This window comes from Pediculus humanus, genomic scaffold (genome assembly GCF_000006295.1).
Source record: "Pediculus humanus corporis 1103172107770 genomic scaffold, whole genome shotgun sequence".
Classification (NCBI taxonomy): Eukaryota; Metazoa; Arthropoda; class Insecta; order Psocodea; family Pediculidae; genus Pediculus; species Pediculus humanus.
This window is the reverse complement of record NW_002987368.1, coordinates 359,611-368,528: the sequence shown is the minus strand read 5'-3', so window position 1 is coordinate 368,528 and position 8,918 is coordinate 359,611.

Sequence of the window (8,918 nt, the reverse complement as noted above, 5' to 3'; positions counted from 1 at the left end):
TTTTTTTTTTTCTCTTTCCTCGCGACAAACATGGTTGTTTTATTGTTTGTCGTTAAAACGATTATTGTGTTTCGTGTAATTTTATCGCGTCATTTTACGATCGTAAAAACAAACAAACAAACAAACGAAAGAAAGAAAAAATAAGAATTCGGACAACAATAATAATAATAAGGTTCGTCGTCTCGATAGTTTTCATCCAATTAAAAATTTTTTATAATTAAACGAATGTAAAAGTTCAGGTATTTACACTTACCTTATTGATTTTTAAATAAAAAATTTTCCTCGACTCGAAATTAATAATAAATAATTTGAATTGAATCAGGGCGCCATTTTAAAAAATCTTTTCTCGTTTCTTCGATTTATCCCTGGAAAAAAGAAAAAAAAAATCAGGCAAATATTTTTTATTTATTTGGGTTTGTTTTTGTTTTTCACCATTTTATTTTCTGGAGAAAAATGTTGAGATTTTATGGAGAAAAATTGAAAATTTTTTTTTTTTATGCTTGAATGATATCTTTGAACCGAAATGATAACAAAAAAAATGTCATTTCCACACATCAATCACGAATACATATTAAAATTATTTTATATAATAAGTTTTCCTCAAACTTTTGTTAAATTTTCCTTGTTAATACTAATAATAATGATGATGATTAAAAGTTAACGTTTTCACCACCGCCACCATTTTTTTTTTATTTTCGAATCGATCGCGAGTATTTAAAATATAAATTAATTGACGTGGCACTAAACGGTGAAAAAAGAAGGCTCTTTTACAAAAAGCCTTCTAATAACACGAATCTAAAAATTTTTTTTTTAACAACCGTCGGATAATTTTTGAGAAAAAAAAAAATTATAAACGGTTTCGAATAAGAATGAATAATAATAATAATAATAATAAAACGTGAAGAAATAATAAAACGCGACTGAAAACGACATTTTGAAAGGAAAAAAAAAAAAAAAGCGTCTTCGAGTTAAACGGAAATTAAAGAGAACAAACGAAAATTTTTTTTTTTTTAATGACGTCACGCAGGTATTTTTTTATTTTTTTTTCGGTTAATTTAAATTCGAATAAATTGAAAAATAATTAAAATTACGATAAATTTTTATTTATATTCCAAACGTAAAAGAAAAAAATTTTTTTTTCTTAAACAAAGAACACAACCTACATAAAATGGTCAGAAAAAAGGGAAAATCACGAAAGTTTGCGTGATAAAAAAAATATATTACGTATGTAATAGAGTCAAAGGAAAAACTCAAAGGAAAACTCCTTTGTTTTCCCTTATAACAATTTAGAATATTGGTTTAAAAAAAAAAGGAAAAAGAAAAAGAAAAAAAAAATTTTTTTTTTTTTGAAACTTTTACATTAGCAAATCGTTTTTCTTTTTTTTTTTTTTTTCTTTTTCCATAACGTAAGAAAACTTAAAAATTTGATTAAATTAATTTCCTTTTTTTTCTTCTGCTTCCGGTAAAAAAATAAAAATAAAAAGAGAAAATGAAAAAAAATTTATTTACTTATTTTTTTTAAATTATAAAGTTAACCGCGACGATGCGTGCGTGATAATAAGTTAACCCCCGTATTTACCAGTAAAATTTTAAATTTCCCGCCTTTTTTTTTTAAATAATAACGCCAACATTGAAAAATTTAAAATAACTAAACGCGAGGAGTAAAAAAAAAAACTAAAAATTTTTCTAAAATATCAAAGAAACACGTTTTGTTATTTTTATAATCACGTGACTGCACATCATGCACACGCACGCTTTTATAATCGATATTAAATTTTCAACCGGAAATAATCGAAACCGGAAGGTGAAAAATCCGTTGGGACAAAAAAAATGATAATAATAATAATTTATTTTAGGAGTTCATTTTTTTTTTTTTAAGAAAAAATTATTTTTATTACGACCTCTTTTTTCACAACCACCACCACCGCAACCACCATCATCATCATTATCTTCAATCGTTTCTTCATCTTTCTTTATTCCTTTCATTCGTTTCCTACCCCCCTCCCCTCACGTACGTACCTTTTTTCCCCCTTTTTTATAAAAAAAGCTTTAAAAAAAAAATCTTTTCTTTCTTTCTTTTTTTTTTTTCAACCGAACTTTCCATTTATTATTTTGGCTAATGGGTTACAAAAAAAAAGTGAAAGTAAAAGATTAGGCTTTTTTTTATAAAGGCTTAAAATTAATTTTTTTTTTTTCATCGTTTCCTTTAAATTTTACCTTTTTTTTCCTTTTCTATACGTTAAAGTAAAAAAAAAAGAAAAAACGTTTTTATTAATATTTTAAATTAGTTACTTAACAAAAAAAAAAATTTCTTTTTACTCGCCGTATAATTTTTTCATAGAGTAAAAAAACCTACTTTTAAAACCGGAAACAGTTTCGTACGTGCGTGAGTGTTACATTAATAAGATAATCGATTCACGTTAAAATAATAATGATAATTGATTAAAAAATAAATAAATATTATTATTATTATCAAAGTCATTAGGTAATTGAAAATTTTTTTTTTTTTATCCCTTCGGTGGTTTTTTTTCCCCATCAAAGCATTTTAGTTTAACGTTTTTCCTTTTTTTTCCTTTTTTTCCTTTGATTCCCTCTTGTTATTTTTTCTTATTACTTTCAATCACGCCTTTAAATACAACTTTAAACATTTTTTATTAACCGCTTTTCGTGATGGGAAAAAGTAAAAAAAAAAAAAAAAAAATTTTCTTTACCAAAATGGAAAAAGAAATTTTTTTTTTACGAACGATACAAACGATAACGTTATGTTGATGATGATAATAATAATAATAAATATCTGATTTAAATTTTTTATGTATATAGTTCAAAGGTCGTTGAATAATTTTTTTTTTCCTAGAAAATTTAAATAAAGAAAACTTTTATACGGTTGAATGAATGAATAAAGTTAACTTTTTTTTTAAACAAATTCATATTTTTATTCAAACTTTCCTCCCCCCCCCCGAAAAAAAAAAAAAATTCGCATGAATGAAAATTGAAAATTTTTACACAAAAGGTAAAAAAAAATTTTTATATAAAAAAAAAAAAAAAGATAAAAAAAAAAATTTAAATAATTTGAGAAGACAACAAAAATTATTCGAATGTAAAATTCATATTTAAAAAAATTATATTAAAATTTTTATTTTCAAACGCGACATGTTTAAAGTTCACATTATTGATAATTTTCAGCATTTCCCGTCTTTAACCGATTAGAATAAACGCTCCACGATGATGATGGTGCTTCTGAATGACGAGCCATTTCGAAAAACACACAATTTCTCATATAAAACATTTTTCAGGTACCTACACAAGTAACTAAACTCTTAAACGTGCCCAAATAATTTCCCATTAACAATAATTATACTACCAAAAATTATTCGATTATCGACAGAAATGTAAAAAGATGATGCTACGATACGCGAATGAATACAAATAAAGATCATTTAAATTTGTTGTTGTTGATTTCTTTATCCAAAGAAATCTATTTTGAATTTTATCCAATTAAATGCGTCAATGTTTTTAAAAAATAAATTGTAAACCTTAGAATAAGTGTCGGTTCTATTGTAATCAAACGTAATAAAGGTATCTTCTTAAAAATTTTTTTTTGTTGTCAAAAATTAATTATGTCGATTAAAGTAAATTAAATTTTGATATATTTATAAAATTTAAAAACGGATTTTTTTTTTTTTAATTAAAAAAAATTTATTTGGTATAAATCGACGTTTCGCTCCTCCCCCTCTCCCCATCCCCGGAGTGCGCTTTTCTTATTATTATTATTATTATTATTATTAATGTTATTTTCACATATTGAATAATTTAATCGGTTGCGGTGATTATTTTTTTTAAATTTAAAAAAATGAAAATTTTTATTTAAGGGAATTACAAAACGACTGGTACTCACGAACGCGCACACGGAAACGCACGAAAACGCACGAAAGGGTTATTAAACGCAGAGTTAGTAAATTTTATGACGTCATTCGAATAATTTAAAAAAAAAATAATTTTTTTTTTTTTAAATGCATTTTATTATCACGATGATTACTATTATTATTATTATTATTATTATTACGAAATCGTAAAAAAATTCTTTAAAAAAAAAAATGAGAATAATAATGATAATAATAAAAAGGTTTATTATTTGAATTTGCATTTGACACCATCGAATAATATAAATAATTGAATTTTTATAAATAAAAAAAAAAAAATTTTTTAGATGGAAAATAAAAAATTTAAAAAAAAAAAAAAAATCAATTTCGTTTCCGTTTCCGTTTTTATTTTTTATTTTTTTGTTTCCTCCCGTAATTTAATGGTTTGTAACGTTTTTTTTTCGTTGTTGCCAATTAAATGCATTGCGAGGTAACCTCAAACTTTCGCCATTTGTGATTTATTAAATCTCCCAAATTCAATGATCCCGAACGATTGACGCGATTCCTGACGTTTTCAATCCCGAAATCGAAACGCACACGCACACCCACACCCAAACACACACAAAACAAAAATAAATCAATAAAATTCATTTAAAAAAAAAATTTTTTTTGTTTTTCGAAATTGATGTATATCTAAAGGAAATGTATTTTATCACAAAAACAAAAAAAAATTAATTATATTTTTCGATCGAGATCTTAATGAATTTTTTTTTTTTTTTCCGTTGTTGGTAGTATTCGTTTTCGTAACGGAAATAAACAAACGCGGCGTTACAAAACCACCGATTTCCCTTCTTTTTTTTTTTGTTTTTCTTTTGACACGTTTATGAAAATTTAACATTATATTTTTAAAGGTCGAACAAATGACGGATACGTGTGCGACCGAATTTTCTTTCTATCTCTCTCTCTCTCAGTATTTATCATAATGCTAAAAATAGGCATTTTTCCTGTTCGTTGGACGTTCGATATTTTATGTAAAATGTTAACAAAAGGTGAAAAACATCGTTAAAAAATATATCTATTAACCTTTTCGTATAAAAAAAAAAAAAAAGTTTTTTATCAAAATATATATATATTGTCATAATGTCACGGTCGTGACTGTGCAATTTTTCCATTATTATTATTATTATTATTATTATCATCTTTAAAAAAAAATTTGTTTTTTTTTTTTTTTTTTTTTATTAAAAACAAAATACTCTCTTCTTCTACGATGTCGTGTGAGGATAAAACTTTTTTTATTTAATGTTTTCCGATATGAATATCGAAATATATTGACGGAAAATTTTAAATTTTTTTTGTTTTGAAAATAAAATCACGTGACGACATTTTGAATAAAACGAACGAGCGAAAAAAGGTGGGAAAAAACAGCAACGAAAAAGAAAATTTTTTTAAATTTTCTTTCGGGAAATATAAATTAGAATTCGATATTGTTCTAGAAATTTTTAAATACCGTTAATTTTAACTTTTATACATTTTTTTATTATTAAATCGATAAATGCATAAAAAGAAAATTCAATCGAATGAATAAAATCGTTGTAATAATTAAATAAAATAAAAAAAATTTTCTTTTTTTTTTTTTTTTTTTTTGAAAATTTAATTTTTCAATTTGTCTTATTTAATGAATAATCAGTTCAAACCACTTATTCAGAATAATCAGTCTAATAAAAAAGAAAAAAAAAAGAAAATTCTTATTTTTTTTCTTCTTCCACGTTTTTTAATTTTAAAGTAAAATTTTTTTTTTTTCCTCATCCGACCTTTTCTGCGATCGAGAAAAAAAAAATTTTTTTAAATTCTATTTTTATTCACGCATACTTTTTTTTTTTTTTTTAATTTTAAGTTTATAAACTTTTTTTTTTTACCATAAAAATATTTAATATTATTATTATTATAATTTAATTAAAGTTATTGGTTATTTATTAATTTCTCATCAAATTTTTTTTTTTTCTGTTAAAATTCTCCTTAATAATAATAATAAAAAAAAAAAATGTGTAAAATATTTTTATATCGTCATCGATTAAAAAATCTTACGTCATAATTATCATTATTATTATTCGATCGAATATTTTTCATTATTATTATTATTATTTTGAATTTAAAAAAAAAAAATTACCCGCGTTTTTACACCGGCATAATTTACAAAAAGTAATTTTAATTTAATTAATTATTATTATTGTCGTTTACAATTATTAAAAAAAAAACCACTAACGTAATTTTTAAACGGTTTTTGGCCAATAATAATAATAATAAATAATTTATTTAATTAATTAATAAATAAATAAAACCTTTTTATAAATTTTTAAATTTTATTAATTTAATTAGAATTTTATCAAATTTTATATATATTTATATATATATATATATATATATATATATATATATAAATTGATTTCGATTTTAATTTTATTATAAATCCCATACAAAAAATTTTTTTTAATTTTCATTAATTGAAACGACTCTTTCATATTTTTTATAAATTAACATTTATTTATTGACCAATCGGAAAATAGATATTTAAAAATTAATTAATTTTGATTGGTCGAATTTTTTTTTTCCTTTTCCGTTAGAAAAAATTTTAAAATAAATTATTTTTAGCTAGTATTTATTTATATAATATTCAGTAAAAAATTTTTAACGAAAATAAAAATGCGTGAGTGTGTGCGTGTGTGCGTGCGTGCGTGGATTTAAGCCTCGATAAGAAAAAGAAAAAAATAAGATTTTAAAATTTGTCGCGAGGAAAATTAAAAAAAAAAAAAGAAAGAAATTACGTCGCAAAATGTTGAACGTTAAAGTCATCTATCAATTTAATTTAACGGTAACTTTTAACAAAGTTAAAAATAACATGATTAAAAACTTTTCTTTTTTTTTTAACCGGAAAAGTACGTTAGTTATACAAAAAAAAGAGAGAGAGAGAGAGAGAGAGAAAAGTCTGTCAAATTTGAACTGCATTAATTTCCATAAAAAAAAATTTCTTTTAATTTTTTTTTTTTTTTTTTTAGTTTACATAAATTAATATAATTTAAATTTATTAATTTTTAAATTAAATAAATTGATTTGTTTAAAAAAAAATTTTTTATTAAATTAATTATTTCTTGAATGTAATCAGTGAATAAAAAATTCACTGATAAAAAAAATAATAATAATAATAAAATTTTTTCAATTTGAAATGTTTCGATGACGTCAATTAAAATCAAATAATAATTATAAATAATAATTCCTAATTCGAAATACGCGAACTTTACCCGAAGTCATCCGAACAATGTCCAAAAATACCTCCTACAGTACCCGAAGTTATCCGAACAATATCCGAAAATACCTCCTGCAGTACTCGAAGTCATCCGAACAATATCCGAAAATACTCGAACAATATTTAAAAACGCGCGCGAATAATACCGAAGATACCCGAAAATAAATTTATTTTTATTATGATGCTATCGTTTACGTTTAGGTTTATAATTAAGTTATTCAGTTATACGATTAAAATAACGAAATTCAAAGATAAAAAATTTTTTTATAAAACTTTTATAAATTAGAAAAGCAAACAAAATTATAAAAAAAAAAAAAAACGATAATTGAATTTTACCATAAACATACCCAAATAATTCAAAAAGATTAAATTAAAAAAAAAAAAAAACAAAAAAAACTTTTCTACGTCACCTCGGCCATTGTTTTCAAATCCAATAAAACGTTTGGTCGAAAACAAAAAAAAAAAAAAAAAATTTCAAACCCAAATTTTCTCTCCAGTGAGAGAAATTTAACAAATTAAACTTATCGGAAACTTTTATATATATAAATTTTATTTCGCGTCAAATCAAATTAATATAAAGTTAAAATAAAATTTAAAAAAAATTTTTTTTTTTTAATTTTTCAATAGGAAAAATTAATATTTAATCGTTTAATCTTACTGTGATAATTACGCGCGTTTTAAACGATGATTTTACGAAAGCGTTTTACTATTTTTTTTTTTTTTTCTTAATAAGATGTTATTTTTCTTTTGAAAATGAAAATGAGAAAATCTTGATTGAGTCAAAATTGATTTATATGTTAAATAAGAAATTTTTGGGTGAAAATAAATGAGATTTTCCCGTAAAAGATTTATTGAAGTCAAAAAGAAAATGAAAAATTAGTTTTTGAAAGAGAAAATTTTTTCCACCATCATCATCTTCCTTCTCCCTCCCTCCCTTTCTCCTACCTTCCTTCCTCTCCCCCTCTAACACAAACAAAAACGAATTCAATAGCATTTTATCTTTTTTTTTTTTTTTTCAAAAAACGAAAAAGAAAATTTTCTCTTGATGAGTCAACAATCGAAAGAAAATCACTTTCAGACGGTCATCAATACAAAATTGAAACGGAAAAAAAAAAAGGGTTGAAATAATAAAAAAAAAAAAAAAATGTCGTCTGCTGTTCTTTTTTTCATTCACATTCACATCCTTGATCGATCTTTTTTTAAAAAAAAATTATCGATTTTATTTATTTGTTTTTAATTACCTTTTACGAGTTTTTTTAAAAAAAAAAAAAAAAAAAAAAAAAAACGAATTTTAAGGTTGGCAATCCTTTTTTTTGTCAAAAGCTATCAAAAAAAAACTTAACGTTTTGTTTGTTTTTTTTCGTTTTAAACGGGGCCCCAACTTTTTTTTTTTTTTGTTAAACTCGATCATTTATCAAATTTTTCGATTATCGATATTTTGAATTCTTTTCCGGTTTTAGAATATAAAAAAAAAATATTTTTGTTTTCATTTTCAATCTATTTGTCACATATATTTAAATTTATATATAATTATTTTATAACATTTAATAAAAGTCAAATGATTAAATTTCTATTTCGTTTTCCATTTTTAGTTTTATAAATCTATTTCCGTATTTCAATGTTTAAATAATTTTTCATTAAAAAAAAAAATTCATCAACGAATAAAAATTATTTTATGCGACAGACGAAAAAAAAAAAAATTTTTTTTTTTTTTTCAATTTAAAAATCAATTTTTTTCTCGTCATTTTTGGATAAAA